This window comes from Rhipicephalus microplus, chromosome 6, assembly GCF_043290135.1.
Source record: "Rhipicephalus microplus isolate Deutch F79 chromosome 6, USDA_Rmic, whole genome shotgun sequence".
NCBI classification, from domain to species: domain Eukaryota; kingdom Metazoa; phylum Arthropoda; class Arachnida; order Ixodida; family Ixodidae; genus Rhipicephalus; species Rhipicephalus microplus.
The window spans coordinates 92,067,947-92,084,492 of NC_134705.1; the positions used below are offsets into that span (position 1 = coordinate 92,067,947).

Genomic DNA, 16,546 nt, shown 5'->3' on the forward strand with positions numbered 1-16,546 from the left:
TTGACAACCGCCCTTTAGGCCAGACATCAGTTGTGACCCATCACATCAACACCAGCGATGCCAACCCAATTCATCGCCGCCCTTACCGCGTCTCCGCTACCGAACGCTCTGTCATCCAGAAAGAGGTCGAGGAAATGCTCGCCAAAGGCGTCGTCGAACACTCATCTAGTCCGTGGGCATCCCCGGTCGTGCTTGTCAAGAAGAAGGACAACACATGGCGGTTTTGCGTCGACTATAGACATCTCAACAAGGTCACTAAGAAGGACGTTTACCCTTTACCAAGAATAGATGACGCCCTTGACTGCCTTCATGGCGCAAAGTTTTTCTTGTCCATTGACCTTCGATCTGGTTATTGGCAGATCGCTGTTGACCCACGGGACCGAGAAAAAACAGCATTTGTAACCCCCGATAGGTTATACCAATTTAAAGTAATGCCGTTTGGGCTTTGTAATGCGCCGGCCACCTTTGAGCGCATGATGGACTCCCTTCTGCGCGGCTTCAAATGGTCGACTTGCTTATGCTACTTAGATGATATAATTGTTTTTTCACCGACGTTCGCAAGCCATCTAGAGCGACTGTCCAGTATTCTCCAAGTACTTCGCAACGCTGGTCTCCAGCTGAACTCCTCCAAATGCCGTTTCGGCCGTCGCGAAATAACTGTACTTGGTCACCTCGTTAACGCATCTGGGGTACAGCCCGATCCGGACAAAATTCGCGCATTGACTCAATTTCCCGTGCCCTCTTCTCATAAGGATGTCCGGAGCTTCCTTGGTTTGTGCTCCTATTTTCGCCGCTTCATCCGAAATTTCGCCGATATTGCGCGGCCTCTCACCGAGCTTCTTAAAAAAGACGTCCCATTTACTTGGAATTCGCCCCAGAGTGCTGCATTTTCGGCGCTCATTGCAGCCCTCACGACTACGCCAATATTAGCCCACTTCGATCAGACTGCCCCGACAGAAGTTCGTACGGACGCGAGTGGCCACGGAATTGGTGCTGTTTTAGCTCAGCGTCAGCATGGACGTGACTGTGTCATCGCCTACGCCAGCCGCCTTTTATCCCCTGCCGAGAGGAACTATTCCATCACCGAAAGAGAGTGTCTTGCTCTTGTTTGGGCTGTCGCTAAATTTCGCCCGTACCTCTTCGGCCGCAGTTTTACTGTTGTAACTCATCATCATGCACTCTGCTGGCTTTCCTCGCTAAAGGATCCCACGGGACGTCTCGGTCGTTGGTCTCTCCGCCTCCAAGAATACACCTTCTCGGTCGTGTATAAATCTGGTCACCTCCATCAAGACGCCGACTGCCTGTCACGGTATCCAGTGGATCCACCAGACGCCACAGAGAGAGCTACGGAGGCTTGCGTCTTATCAATATCAGACTTTCTTGATATCGCTTCTGAGCAACGCCGCGACCCGGATTTACTTCCCATCATAGAAAGCCTGAGTTCCGCTACTCCACCCACTTCTCTGAACTTGTATTTCCTTCATGAAGGAGTTCTCTACCGCCACAACATGCGCCCTAATGGTCCTGACCGCCTTCTCGTCGTGCCTTCCCATTTGCGTGTAGATGTTCTCCGACAGCTTCACGATGAACCTGCCGCTGGTCACCTGGAAGTCACCCGCACTTATGATCGCGTCCGGCGCCGTTTTTTCTGGCCACGCCTATATCGCTCTGTGCAAAAGTATGTCGCCAGCTGCGACCTTTGTCAACGTCGAAAACGACCAACATCGCTTCCAGCTGGCCTTCTTAACCATATTGAGATTCCTGCTGAACCATTCAACCGCGTAGGGCTCGACCTTATCGGGCCATTTCCCACTTCTGCATCCGGGAACAAATGGGTTGCCGTGGCAACCGACTACGCGACACGTTACGCGATCACCCGCGCTCTTCCAACCAGCTGCGCTACCGATGTCGCCGACTTTCTGCTACATGACATCATATTGCATCACGGCGCTCCTCGACAGCTCGTTACTGACCAAGGCCGATACTTGTTATCTCGCGTCGTCCAGGATATCGTACGTTCCTGTTCCACGAACCACAAGTTCACAACGGCATACCATCCACAAACTAATGGACTTACAGAGCGCCTGAATCGCACTATCACGGACATGTTGTCAATGTATGTTTCTCCAGACCACCGTGACTGGGACGCAACGTTACCCTACGTCACCTTCGCTTACAACTCCTCCAGACATGACACCGCAGGCTATTCCCCGTTCTACCTTCTTTATGGACGGGAACCCTCTCTGCCTCTTGATACACTCCTTCCCGCTGGTTCAAGCTCCCCTGTCACATACGTCCGCGATGCAATAGAGCGAGCCGACGCAGCACGACAGATTGCCCGAGAACGACTCATGCTTTCTCAAGCCTCTCAGAAAGATCGATACGATCGCCACCACCGCGAAGTTTCGTATGCACCAGGTTCTCTCGTACTCTTGTGGACCCCATGTCGTCACATCGGCCTCTCAGAAAAACTTTTATTTCGCTATGACGGACCATACAAAGTCCTTCGCAAGATCACCAACCTCACCTACGAGATACAGCGAGTCGTCGACGAAGCGCACTCAATGCCACCACCATCCACTGTTGTGCACGTCGTCAGACTGAAGCCTTATGTGTCACCCAACACTCCCCTTTCGTGACAAGCGCCGGGTCGGCGCTTTAACGCCGCGGGGTAGTGCCACAAGACAGTAGTGGGATTTGGGCATAAAGCGGTAGAGGGTTCCTGGCTGAAAAAAAAGACTACGAAGTGGATAGAGACTGGTTCCAGCCCGCCAGTGCGCCAGGCATTGTCATCGCGTGTAATCGTTGTAAATATCTGTAAATATACGTTTTCTTGTAAGATTATTATAAGGAACCAATAGTATTGAGAACCACCGAGCAGTGCTTGTTACCGTTGCCTTCTCACTAATGCACTGCTTATGAAGTAGAGCTGTCGTTTCTATAAACTGGATGGTGTACTTTCGTTCCATTTAGTTATGGTTTGAATGAAACTGTTCGAAAGTATAGCTATTGCATATTATGTGGCAGGCCCGTAGCCAGGAAATTTTTTCGGGAAGGGAAGGCACTTTCGGAAGGCCTTGAAACACACCCATTTTTATTAATTTTCGTTAAAACACATACAACCATTAGAATTTAGGGACGTAGGGGGGCACCCCTTTGGCTATATATATATATATATATATATATATATATATATATATATATATATATATATATATACATGAAGATAGAGAGAGAGGTATGTTGCTGCACGTGTGTACAATTAGTGCCGTCGATGTTTGCAGGGGTGTCGCAAGAAATCCCTTCCACCTCAGCACCGCGGGAAAGCGTCGGTGAAGCACCTCGGTCTTCAAAAGCCGGCAAGGTCGGCAAACACACATGTTCAGCGCGTACTTTTACCACGAGATTTTTACACCTTTGTGAGACATGTACGGGAACTGCACCTGAGCAAGGTTTATTTGATATGCACAAGGTGCAGAAAGAAATTCCTGAACACGGCGTAGTACAAACTGCATACGGACAGCGGATGCGCATCATCTCAAATCAATGACTGTGGCATTCACAGTAGTCTTAAAAAGCAACCGAGCGTGTCCCCGGCTCAGGCGCAGACGTTTGTTTATACGGCCGAAAATGTATGCAGCGCCGCGTTCGATGCAGCATCAGGGTATGCCGAGAATGATGTGCACAATGCGGTAGAGGACTTTTCTAGTACGGATATCGTCACAAAGCTCTCATGTCTGGCGAGACAGCTTCAGTCGCACTATCGATGTCCGATAGGGGGAGTCAATGCAGTTGTTGCGGGGGTAAAAGATATTTTATCGACTGCTGGAACATCCGTTAATGTGTCTGGAGTTGAAAATGACAGATCAAGAAAGGCACTATATGCTTCTCAAGGAATTTATGTTCAAGCAGAGGAAGTGAAACTTTGGCATGATGAGAAAGGTTACTTTGTGCCACTGAAGAGACTGATTGAGAACTTGCTACATCACCCGAGCTATGCGCGCCTCTTTCAGTGTGCATTGGAGACGTCAAATGATGCGTTGCTAAGAGATTTCACTTACAGAACACGTTTTCAAATGCACCCAATTGCAAGATCTCATCAGATGAACACTATTGTGATGCTTTTGTACAGCGCCCCGCCGCGGTGGTCTAGTGGCTAAGGTACTCGGCTGCTGACCCGCAGGTCGCGGGTTCGAATCCCGGCTGCGGCGGCTGCATGTCCGATGGAGGCGGAAATGTTGTAGGCCCGTGTGCTCAGATTTGGGTGCACGTTAAAGAACCCCAGGTGGTCGAAATTTCCGGAGCGCTTCACTACGGCGTCTCTCATAATCATATGGTGGTTTTGGGACGTTAAACTCCACAAATCAATCATCAATCAATGTTTTTGTACAGCGATGATAATGAATTGACCAATCCTCTAGGCATGAAAAGAGGCCGTAGAGGCAAGTTAACTGTGTTTTATGTCTCTTTTGTTAACATTCCGCCGTCAGAAAGATCCAAAGTAGCCAGCATATTCTTACTTGGAGTGGGGAAAGCAAGTGCGCTTAAATCACAAGAAGCAAAGCATTTGCTCCTTCAAGACTTTGTTTCCACGTTACATTCACTCCAAAGTGGCTGTGCACTAAAGACTGCCTGTGGTAAATAAGTCTTTTTTGGTTTTTTGCTCGCCTGTGTTGGGGACTCCTTGGCATGCCACAATATAGCGGGCTTTAAAGAAAGCTTCAGTAAGAATGTCCGTTTGGCGTGCCGGACCTGCAAAGTTCCTACAACTGATTTTCATAACTTTTATTATGAAATACAATGCCCATTACGTACAGAGTCCCAGTACCAAGAGGATTTGCTAGCGCTTGAGGCAGCAACTTCAAAAAAGGACCGTACTGAATTGTCAGCACAGTTCGGAATTAACTCAAGATCTGTCTTTGCGGAAATCGCTAATTTCTCAGTCCTCACAGATTTGCTATATGACCCAATGCACATTCTGTTAGAGGGGGTCGTTCCTCTGGAGATGACATTGTTCAGCAAGTTTGTTGTCAGGGAGGCAATGTGGATGAGTTTCAGCGAACTGAATGCTGCCCTGTCACAGTTCTGCTTTCATAGACATGTCAGTAAAAGTGATTACCCCCGGAGCTTTGAGTCAGACTTCAGCTTTCCATGTTCGGCAAGCTCCAGTTTAATACTACTTTTGCATTTTCTCATTATTATCGATGGATATATGCCTGAAGAGGCTGCACAAGATCCTCATTGCGAATGTTTTCGGCTGCTGTGCGTCATCACACAATTATTCATTTCTCCTGTTATCTCCCCAGATACACTCAGGGACATTGAATGCATGGTAGCGCGCCATAACGAGCTTCTTGTGCAACTATATGGTTCTGATTCATTCAAACCGAAACTGCACATGCTGGTGCATATGGTTTCTAAAATACGGAGATTTGGTCTTTCCCAAAACCGTTGGACCATGCGATTTGAAAGTAAAAATGCTCTCCCGAAATAAAAAAACTTCTGGAATTTCAAAAACATTCCAGTATCTGTTGCCAATTACTATCAGATGAGAATGTCCAATTACTTGTGGGATGGGCCTCGTCAGCCCAAGCTGGTGGCTACGGAAAGTGTCACTGCAACAAATGTAGGTGCACCAGTGTGCTTGACGTCGGCTTTTTTGCCATCTGGACTGGACCCTTCCGCTATTGGCCTGACAGCTATGTCCATGCACTCTGCCTTTGTCTCTGGTGTCAAAATTTCTGTTTATGATGTGGTTGTATTTCAACAAAATGAGGTTCCGATGTTTGGTGAAATAGAAACAATTGAACCTTGGTTAGGCAAGACTTTCATCTTTCATCTTTCATAGGTGAGCTATTGACAAAGTGAGCTATTCACAACGGCTGAATGCATTTGTGCTGCTGAAGACACTGCACAGTGTTGTGATTAAACCTGAACTGCTTTTGTATCCCTGGCCACTTTATACTTACGCCAGAAAAGATGTCGTTTATGCTGTCACAAAATGTATCCATGAGGCCTTTCTTGTAATGCCTGTGATTTTGGCGCCTTTTATTCATATCGTTGCTACGTGCGAATAAAATGCAGCATGTACTTGGTGTGAGAGATCCCTTGTGAATAAAGCTTGTTTTTTTTTCTGCTTAGGAATTTCATGACTGGCACCTTCACAATATGCCAGAATTCTCTGACAGCGTTCAGCCTGTCCTGCAAGGAGAAGCAGTTTCAGAAAGGCTGCAAAAAAAAAAACTTTCCCGGCAGCTACGCGCAGAATCGACCTTGTTTGTGGAGTAAGTTCTCCTCTCCGCTGTTGAACCATGCTGTTCTATTTCGCTGTTTTAGATTCAGTTCACAGATCTTAATTTTAGATCTAAAGATACACCACAGCACGCAGCTTAAGTTATATGGTTAGTTACAACCTTGGTTACAAAGTTACTGGTTACGCATTCCTGAATGGCTCTGTAGCCATTCAGAATGTTTGCATAAGGCACTGGTTTGGATGATGCGCGGCGGAGCTTCTAACGGTGCATGGGCTCGCGCTGTGTTTTTCAGATATCACATGTATTCTCGAATGCAGAAAAAAGGTACATCATAGCGCCAGCATGCGATTAAACCTTGAATCAAGTCGCAAGTGCTACTCAGGCTGTTATATCAGTCGCCCTTGCTGATATTGTGCATCATCTTTCTGTGGCGAGGGATAGAAGGATCTGCATTTTTTTTCTTTCAGTGAGAATAATCTCATTACCACTGGGAACAAAGGAGAGCGTCGCTCAATGTACAAAGTCCTTGGTAAAGCACTCGCCGCGAAATACCCAATGATGTTGTGGGATGAGCCTGAAGAGCACCTTTTGGCTACGAGGACCCATGTTTATGTAAGTACTCTGAAAAGCGCTGTGTATAACTGATGCTCCTTTCAAATGAGAGTATACTTTTTATTCCAATTGTTGTAAGCAGTTCTGTTCGCTTCACTGGTTCATGTCAGAGCACACCTTGCCCTTCATCGACATTCAAAGGTTTACAAGTGTGCTCTGTTTCATTTTTACTTCCTCAAAGAACTAATGCAGCAAATTTGGTGGTGCTAGCTGTTCTACGTTAATGTCTTTAGAGTGCATATGACTATAAATATGTGCCACTTTAGGTAGAAAAAAAACAGCTTTTAAGTTGGAGGTCACAAGCATATTTAATTTCTTTCAGAGCCTATTCATCAAGAGGTTTACTGTAGCTCGAAATGTGCGGAATCACAGAAAATCGAAAAGAGCGCACGTCACTGTTCTTTCACCCACCACTGAGATCACAAAGATAACGCTGTTGCCGAGCTACAGGTTTGTTTGCATGTGCAATTTAGTTTACATAGTTTTGAACATTGGTAACTCGTAGTCACTTTCTTTCTTTCAATGTGTTTCAGGCCTTAAAAGCGACCCATTTGAGCGCCGTGACGCTTGACACAGAAAGGATGCAGGCCCTCCTTAATGTGACAAAGAACGCTGCAAAAGCCATGATCCACTGCCCCAGTATTTCTTGCTAGAAGAAACTGTAAGTGCAAGTCTATTTCCGAGTCCAAAGAATGCATGGCAAAGAATGCATGCCGGCATTTTCTAATATTCTGCTGCACGGAACAGCAGGTCACTAATATATAAAACTGTGAATTCTATGAATTCTGATCCTACGCTCGCGTATTGCGCCAAGCGAGATTTTCTCCACCATCGATCGTGATAAATGAGCGCGATTTATTGCCTAAATGCACCGAAACGTTGCCTCCGAGACGGCATGCGCAGTCTGATCTCGGATGGCATGACCAAGATGATGATGAAAAACATTTATTGTAAAAGAGAGAGGTACGGGGCCAAAGCATGACCCTGCTACATGGTCGGCGTCCTTAGTCCGGGACACCGCATGACGAGGCCCCTACTCGCGCCCGTCTCACCAGAGCCCGTTGAGACTCTAGTGATGAGCTGTCGAGGAGGGCAGTCTCCCATGCCTCTCGGGAAGGGGTAGGGGAAGGGGGTAGGTGGGGATTTTTCGGACATGCCCATACCATGTGGAAGATGTCACACGTCTCCCCACAGTGTGGGCACCGCCCATCTGTGTTCGCATCGAAATGCTTTAGGATTGCAGGACAGAGTAGAGTACCTGTCTGCAGGCGCCTTAGAGTTCGCTCTTCCGCCTTACTCAGCCCCTTTGCCGGAGCCGGGTAAAGGCGGTGAGTGTCACGATAATAGGTGAGAATTTCTTTGAACCGCAGCAGCGGTGTATTGGCCTCCGAGTCATAAGAGCCAAGGTGAGGAGCCCGGTGGGTAAGCGCTCGGGCGGCCGCGTCAGCGGCCTCATTACCTCGTAGGCCCTGATGGCCAGGAGCCCATACGATGCGTTTCGGGGCTGGATCAGCGAGAGCCCGTTTTAGAATTTGGCTGGCTAGGGGGAATATCTCTCCTACCAAGTAATGAGTACATGCTTTCCTGGAGTCCGTGATGATAACTTTCGAGTTGGGGTCCGCAGCAGCAAGCGCTATCGCGACTTCCTCAGCGCGCTCTGGATTTTGTGCTCGGAACGAGAGCCCATTGACATGCTTTTCCCGGTGAACTACAGAGGCCGTGTAAAATCCCGTGGGCGAAGGCCCTGCTATATCTACGTAGAATACACCAGGTCGGGAGCCGTGTTGCCTCTCAAGCGTCCGAGCCCGCGCCTGTCTTCTGCTTTCGTGCGTGTGCTTATCCATGTTACTGGGGAGTGAAGCGACCGAGAGCATATGCCGCCACAGTTCCGGAATACGCTCCGCCTCCTCTGCAGTGCAAGCGTGCTGTATATGTAAGCGGTTTAGCAGGCGGCGCCCGGGAGCCGTCTGCACTAGCCGCGTATATTGATTCATAAGGTGGGCCTCCCGCAACTCCTGGTAGGAGTTGAGCACACCTAACGCCCTCAGTTTGGCGTTGGAAGTGGCCACCGGGAGATCCAGAGCACGTTTAGTAGCCTTACGAATGATGGCATCTATTCTTTCGTCTTCTTGCTTGTTAGTGCGAAGGTATGGGACGGCGTAGAGGATTCGGCTAGTCACGAAGGCATGCGCGAGCCGAAGCGCGTCTCTGCCCCGCAGACCACCCCGCTTGTTGGAAACGCGGTGGATCATGCGCCCTACATGTTCGCCTATTCTCTTGAGTTTCGCTATAGTGGAGTCCGGTCTGAGTCTGTGGTGAATGAACAGGCCCAGAATTCGGAGCTCCTCCACCTCTCTGATGGGAACCCCAGACAGGGAGATGTGTATGGCTGACTTATCTCTTGGATTCGCTCTAACGTGCAGAAGCTCTGATTTGTTTGGAGCACATTGGAGTCCACAATCGTTGGCATGCGCCTCGACTATGGATGCGGCCTGCTGAAGGCGTTCCTGCATTTCACCAAGGCTCCCTTTAGTGGTCCAGATTGTAATATCGTCGGCATATACTGCGTGTTGTGTGCCTTCCACCCTGGCCAATTCGCTTGGAAGGCGCATCATAGCAATGTTGAAAAGGAGTGGTGATAACACTGCTCCCTGTGGGGTACCCCGCGTTCCCATAATGTACGGGCCATATTCCTCGTCCTCGATGCGAAGAAGTGCCTGGCGTTTAGAGAGAAAATCTCTGACATATGCAAAGGCCTTAGCCCCGCAATCAGTGGAGCTCAAGTTAGCCAGGATGCTGCTGTGTTTAACATTGTCGAAAGCCCCCTTCAGATCAAGGGCGAGGATGGCTTTATCATTGTGTTGCATACTTATGGGCTGTATGACGGCCCTATGGAGCTGGAGAAGGACGTCCTGTGCAGACATGTGTGGGCGAAACCCAAACATGGTGTCTGCAAAGAAGCCCTTGCCCTCAAGGTATGGGGAGAGGCGATCCCGTACCATCGTCTCCATGAGCTTGCCCGCGCACGAAGTCAGTGATATGGGCCTCAGATTTTCCGTATTCACGGCCTTGCCTGCTTTAGGGATAAAAGTCACAAGTGACGTTTTCCATTCGGAAGGGAGCGCACGGCCGTCCCAGATCTCGTTCATGTATTCCAATAAATGGAGGTAGGCTGTGTCAGGGAGGTTTGCCAACAGCTTTACTGTTATGCGGTCCAGCCCCGGAGCCATACCCCTGCGCATTTTAGCTAAAGCCGCTTTAAGGTCATGCAACTCAAAACGGGCATCGAGTTGGTGGTTAGGCTTACCAGAGTACGTGTACGCCGGCCCAGGCGGGTCCTCCGTACGACAGAGATACCTATCGCACAGAGCATCCGCAAGCTGTGCCGGAGTGCCTTGGTACCCTTGCAGAGCTCGCCGGAGCTGCTTCTGCGCCTCCCCTCTCGTTTGAGAGGGGTCTATGAGACTGCAAAAGAGACGCCATGTCCCCTTCGAGCTCATCTGACGAGCTGCGGCGTCGCAGCGGGCTATCCAATTTGAATCTGAGAGTTGGGCAGCATACGCTGCAGCTTGTTCCGTGAGTTGGGCTATGCGGATACGTAATTTGCGATTAGTCTTCTGCTTTTTCCAACGTTTTGTTAAGCTTCGGCGCGCCTCCCACAAGTGTAGGAGGTGATTGTCAACTGCGGGGGTTTCTTTGTTGGTTTGGAGGGTAGTAGTAAGTCTTTTCTGAATGTTGTTTACGTGTTGAGCCCATTCTGCATAGCCTCCAGAAAATAGTACGGGAGGGATAGTCTGATTGCGAAATTGGGTCCAATCGGTCAACTTGGCTTGACCGCATTTTTTATGAGCTGACTTTTCCAGGAGTGTGACCCGGAGAAGGCAGTGATCACTGCCTAGAGAATCGCCCAAGTTCTCCCAGGTAGCATCCTTAGCGTTTTTTACGAGAGAGAGGTCCGGACATGTGTCACGGGTTACCGAGTTCCCCACTCGAGTGGGGTACGCCGGATCCGTGAGCAGCGTGAGGCGAAGGGTGGAGATAAGCTCCGCCAGCTTACGTCCTCTGGCTTTCTCGTAGTGATAGCCCCAGTGAAGGCTGGGAGCATTGAAGTCTCCCACGATCACTAAGGGGTCCTTGTCTGCCAACTTGATCGCCCGGAGGAAGATTTCGCTAAAAGTTACGCGGGGCTTATGCGGGGGGCTGTATATATTTAGGATGTGTATTGACTGGTCGCGACGTCTGAGAGGTAGTACTCTGACCATTGTGTATTCTTGTTCAGTACTTAAGTTTAAATCGACCTGAATCGCGGTATATGCATTGTTCACCAGGATGCATGACGAAGGCCCCCCCTGGAAAGTGCTATAGCCAGAGAATTTAACGTCCAAACCGGGCTCCTGCAAAGCAAGCAAGGCGGGCATGTTTCCGAGGGACTGCAAGTAGAGCTGGAGGTGCGACCGTTTTTTCCAGGCTCTAAAACCCCTGCAGTTCCATTGTATAATCTCAAATTTTTTTAGATAATTAGCTTGTTTATTAGATTGGCTAGCCATCTTTTAGTATTTATTTACGGTGCAGAGGACCGGTCCGGACCTGGAGCCGGCCCCGAAAAGCCTTCTTCTGCTGCCTGACGGGAGGCCGGCTTGCGCTTAACCTGCGGGGAGTCGGTCTGAGTGGTGTTTTTAATTTGGGCGATAACCCAGGGCTGCATGGCTTTAAGAACTGAGTTAGAGACCTGCGCCACAATTTCGGGAAGTGCTTGCGTTAAGGCTGCCGTGAACATGTCCTGAAAGGACTCGCGGACTGCCGACATAATTTGAGTGGGGAGGGCTGCCACGCTCGCCTCTAATTGCTTGGTTTTTTGCTCTAGGGACTCGATGCGACCTATGGATCCGGTAATGGAAGCTGGTCCAACTACCGTGTCCGCGTCCTGCCGCGAGACGCTAGTGAGGCGGGATGTGACGGAAGAGCCGTCATCCCTGTCCTCTGCCTCGGCTTCCTGCACTGGCTCGGATGACCCAACCTGCTTCGCTTCTAATTCCTGAATTTTGCGCGCAAGAATTTGGTTCTGGCGCCTGAGCTCCCCTATCTGCTGCTGTAGGGCGGTTTCGGTAGGGGAGGGAGAAGAGGAAGGTCCAGAGACTGCCCCACCCCAACAGCTCACCTGTGCTTGGACGGGTGTCAAGGGTGGGAAGTCCTTGACCAAGGCAGGAGGCTCCGTCGGGGTCCCAGGCTTTACATTGGTGGAGTGCCCGGTATCGGTCTTCTTGAGTTTTGGCTTATTCGACTTGGCGGCTGGTGCTTTCTTGGGGCCAGCCTTGGGAGTCGGAGCCTGTTTGTTCCCCCCGTTCCCCCCCGTTGTCCTCGGCTTGGATCCGCGTGGGGATCCCGACTTGACCGGCTGCCGGAACCGTCCAGCACAACCGGGAGCTCCAGTCTTGTGGCCACCGCCGCAGAGGAGGCAGCTCGGAATGCACTGGTGTTCCGTAGGGCCGTCAGGAGTAGCAGCAGGTACCTGAACGCCGCAGCTTGTGCAGCGGCCGGGCTGCGGGCGCGGGCAAGTATCTGCTCGATGGCCCACTGTGCCACAAAGTGGGCATGCAGGCACTGTCTTCTTATACAAGCGAACAGGGAGCCGCTCGCAGTTGTATAACACCGTCCGTGGCACCTTGGTCCCCGCGAAGGTGATCACCGCAACCGGGGTGTCCCCAAGCTTGCGCACAGACACTATATTTGGCTCAGCACTGAGCTTGCTTTTCACAGTTTCGGACGTTTCGTCTTGAGAGACATGCACGATGCCCCGACAGAACTCACCGGAGAGTTTGGGATGTCCCCGGAATGTTAGCTGGCGGCCCCCGACTGGCAGCTTAATGTCCCGGAGGAGTCTCTCGGCGGCGTCCACTGATTTGAGCGTGCACACAAGTACATTCTGATCCCAGCGGGGCCACACCGCAAGTCCCACACTTGCGTCGGCTCCGAGGATGCTGCGGACTGCAGCACCGGCTTCTCCAGGACCAAACGTGGCCTTGAGGTCGAGCGTCTCACGCGGTTTCAGCACCACTATGACGTCGTCTTCTTCGATGCGCGGCGTGTTCTTCGGCCGCCACTGGAGTTGCTTGACGCGCTGCGAGGCGACGCTCGGCGCGTTCTTGCCCTGTGCTTGCTGAGGGCGAGACGCTGCTTGTTGTTTGGCTGCAGGAGCCCTGGCGTCTCTCGACGCCACTGCTGTGTTCTTCCTTCCGCGCCAGACGCGGACCATATCCTGGAGGTACTCTTCCTCGGTTGGTAGAGGTGTCTCGGTTTGAGCGGTATCCATCTGTATTATCTGTAGGGACTCCGGATCGTAGCCGGTGATTTGATTTGGAGACGCCATTACCGGGGAAACCCCGGGCAGGGCCAGCGCGGCCCTTACTGCGGTTAGGCTTAACTCCGCGGTGGTTTGGCGAAAGCTTCAAGTCACCAAAAAAGGGTCAGAAGACGGCCCACCTTGACAAGACGTGATGTCTTCGGTTGCGGCTGATGTTCTTGGAGACGGTGGTAAATGGCTTGCAGGAGGACGACTTGATGTGACGCAAATAATTGCGATATTTCACAGAGCCGACGTGGTATGCGACCGCTCCCGTCGATCGACGCCAGCGCCCCCCCGACCAAGATTAGCGACAGCGCGAAACAGATGCGTCAATATATTAGTGCTCTGCAGACGTCACGTGTATGCATCAGGAGCGGCTGAGTAAGTTGTGCTTTTAATTATAGAAATTCTCCTTTGCTACTTAAAACGTTTTGCAATCGCACGGCCTGTGAATCTTATTGCCGTAGTGTGCTCCACCATGCAGAACCATTGGGCCAAAAAAAAAACAGCTTCGGAAGGAGCTCACGAGTCGTGCACAAGCCAACCTCTTATAACTAAATCTTTTTTTTTACGTGTCGATTGATTCCGCGCAGGTGGTATATTTGCGCACTTGATCAATAAAAATGGTTTACGCGTGACAGCACGTGTTCATGTACATGAAACGTATGTGGACTCGTGCTTAAGCTGAGGTTTTTGTCATTCTAAGCTGTATTTGGTGTCACCGGTGCGCCTAATCTCACACTATTTTGAAGCAACGTGTTCTGTATACGACTGCGTCTTACTGTGGGTGCGCGAATACTCAAATAGTGAGCGGACGAATCATTCGAATCGCAATGATAAAGGGAAAGGGGGACGTGATGTCGGCCAACGAGGCCATGCCGTCGTCGATGCATTACTTTAGATGCAGGAGAAAGCCCGAGGTCGTTTCGGCTGAAGCGCTCAGGCAGAGCGTTCTCGGTGCATCAATGCGAGCCACGCCACCCCCTTTTTGCCTGGCCGCGAGTGGCCGCGCTACCATGACCCATGAGATCGGCTAATCTCGGAGGCCATAGTATATCTAGTATGCGACAGTCGGAATATTCGACGTGAACACCCGCACAGTGCTAGAGGTCGCGTGCGCCGAGGACATATATTCTCTTGCGCTCAAGGTCGTCTAGCGAATGATCCATGTCATTTTCGGCACAAAAGTATAGCCTCGAGCATAACGCAGCCGGAGGGCATAGTCCTTTGTCTGTAGCGCATATTGATCTTGCGGTAATCCACATGCTGTAAACTTGGAATAGCCCTTCCGTATTCTGAAGGAAAAACTGGAAAGGAAAATGCTCTATGCAAAAAAGATTCCAGCAAAATGCAGAAATGAGAGCCTCATTGGTATTCAGCACAGCAGAACATCACGCATTCATTAGCATCCTAGCAAAAAAAGCATCTTATTTGTTCAACAGGCATCCCATATATAAAAATGTTTTCTTTAGTTTCGTTACGCTCATGCTAAAAATAATATGGCCTAGCTTGAAAACTTCACGAGATGTATAAACCAAGGTCTTGGCACCTTTCTCAATCAAACACCAAAACGTGCAGGCTCTCTGAACGGGCTGGTTGTTATTATTTCCACTGAGGAGAAACAAATTAGTTACCTTCTTTTTTAAATTTAAAGGCACAGGAGTATAGCTCTGGAGCATGTTAGTCCTATTTGGAGCTATGCTTGAAAATCTAAGTATTGAAATAGTATTAATCAGTGTGCATGCAGTAGCTAAGTGCTCCGAAATGCATTTTTAGGTGCTCCAAACTGTTCCAAAACTGACATTTTGTTACTCCAAATCTCGATTCGTGAGGGGGACCAGTGCACTTATCCAGTAATTAATTTTTATTAAATGGTCGAAATTAATATTGTATTGCTTTACGTCCTCATATCACGAGGGATATCAGAAAGAAAGCTTTATTTTGTCGTTAATAATAATCATCACTCTTGCTTTCTCTCGACTGTTTTTCTCCAGCTTTGCATCGAAGTCGAGCTTCGGTTTAAAAGCAGCATTGGTGACCTGGAGAAAAAGCTAAGAGAAGTGTCGGAAGCGTTTCCATACAAAGAACAACGTGAATGCACATTCATCGACATCGTCAAGCACTTGACGATGTCGATGAATTGCAAGGCCATTCAAGGCACACGCTTATCAGCAAGGTTTGTGGAATGACTACTAGATACATACACTTATCAATTACTGTAGCATCAAGCGCTTTCTCACAATTTCAATTTCGCTTTGATTATCACAGCAATATAAGAATGCTCCAAATTCTTGTTTTTTTTTACGAATATCAGTTGAGTATGCTGATAAAGAATTTTCGCCGTGCTGTTTCTTCATGGCGCTATTGTGATATTTTATAGATGGCTCTACCGGATAACGTGCAAATCACTGCACCCATGTGTATACCTGTCCTGAACACACTTGCGTTTACTCTGGGAGCGCTGAGCAAATAATCCGGATGGCTAATAGAAATAGAGAGCGGGCGCTCATGTTTTGCCTGCTGACATACTACATCAAAAATCTTGAGTGCCCGCATGCTTTCTCACCAGTCCTTGTCCTGCTGCAAAAGATTGCCTTGCCGGACACACCCGTGCCTCGTGGACTGCTCACAAACCGCCTGAAAAATCTTCTTTTGCTCTTGAGAAAGAAGAATGTGTAGCCTTGTACTCCACTGATATTTTTGTTCATCTTGGTTTTGTGCACCGTTTTGCTGGTTGGATATTATATTGTATATAGGTCACATTGCAGCATATATGAGAGTTGCCTTTTGAGTCCTTCAGAAAGCACGAAAGACATTTTAATAAAGGACGTTTTGAAAGTAACTTATGTCTTTTCTATTGCTGTATACCTTTTCAAAGGTTACATTCCGAAAAAAAAGGGTGTAACCTATATAAACAAGATTTAGCTTTTAGACTTGTAACCATTAGAAAGATTACAAATGTAAAGGTTACAGTTAGTTTCCTCCTCCTCGACTAGCTCCTACACTAGCTAAGGAGGGAAGATTTTTGAGGTTCGGAATGGGTCTTCTCTATGACTCGAGTGCACGGTGGCAGCGCGAAGGAAGAGCCGTAGTTCGGTGAAGAGACGCTTTATTGCAGCCTCAGGCGACTGCCTGAGTCCGAGCCCGAACATCCGCTCTTCCGTTTCAGATTCAAACATCCTCTTTTCAACCCTCGGTTGAAAAAAGAGTCTTCACACAAACCAATCACATGTTGAGACTCGCATCATCACAACCAATCGCATAAACACCTTCATAACAGGCACTACATTGGTTAAAACCATGTTACCAAACAAAACACGCAAAGGGGTAGGTTCTG

General features: G+C 49.2%; 1 pseudogene; it reads left to right on the forward strand.

The window, feature by feature from the left end:
- Window positions 1-15,888, forward strand: part of LOC119187077 (uncharacterized) — a 62,903-nt pseudogene extending 47,015 nt beyond the window's left edge.
- The last annotated feature ends 658 nt before the right edge of the window (window positions 15,889-16,546 follow it).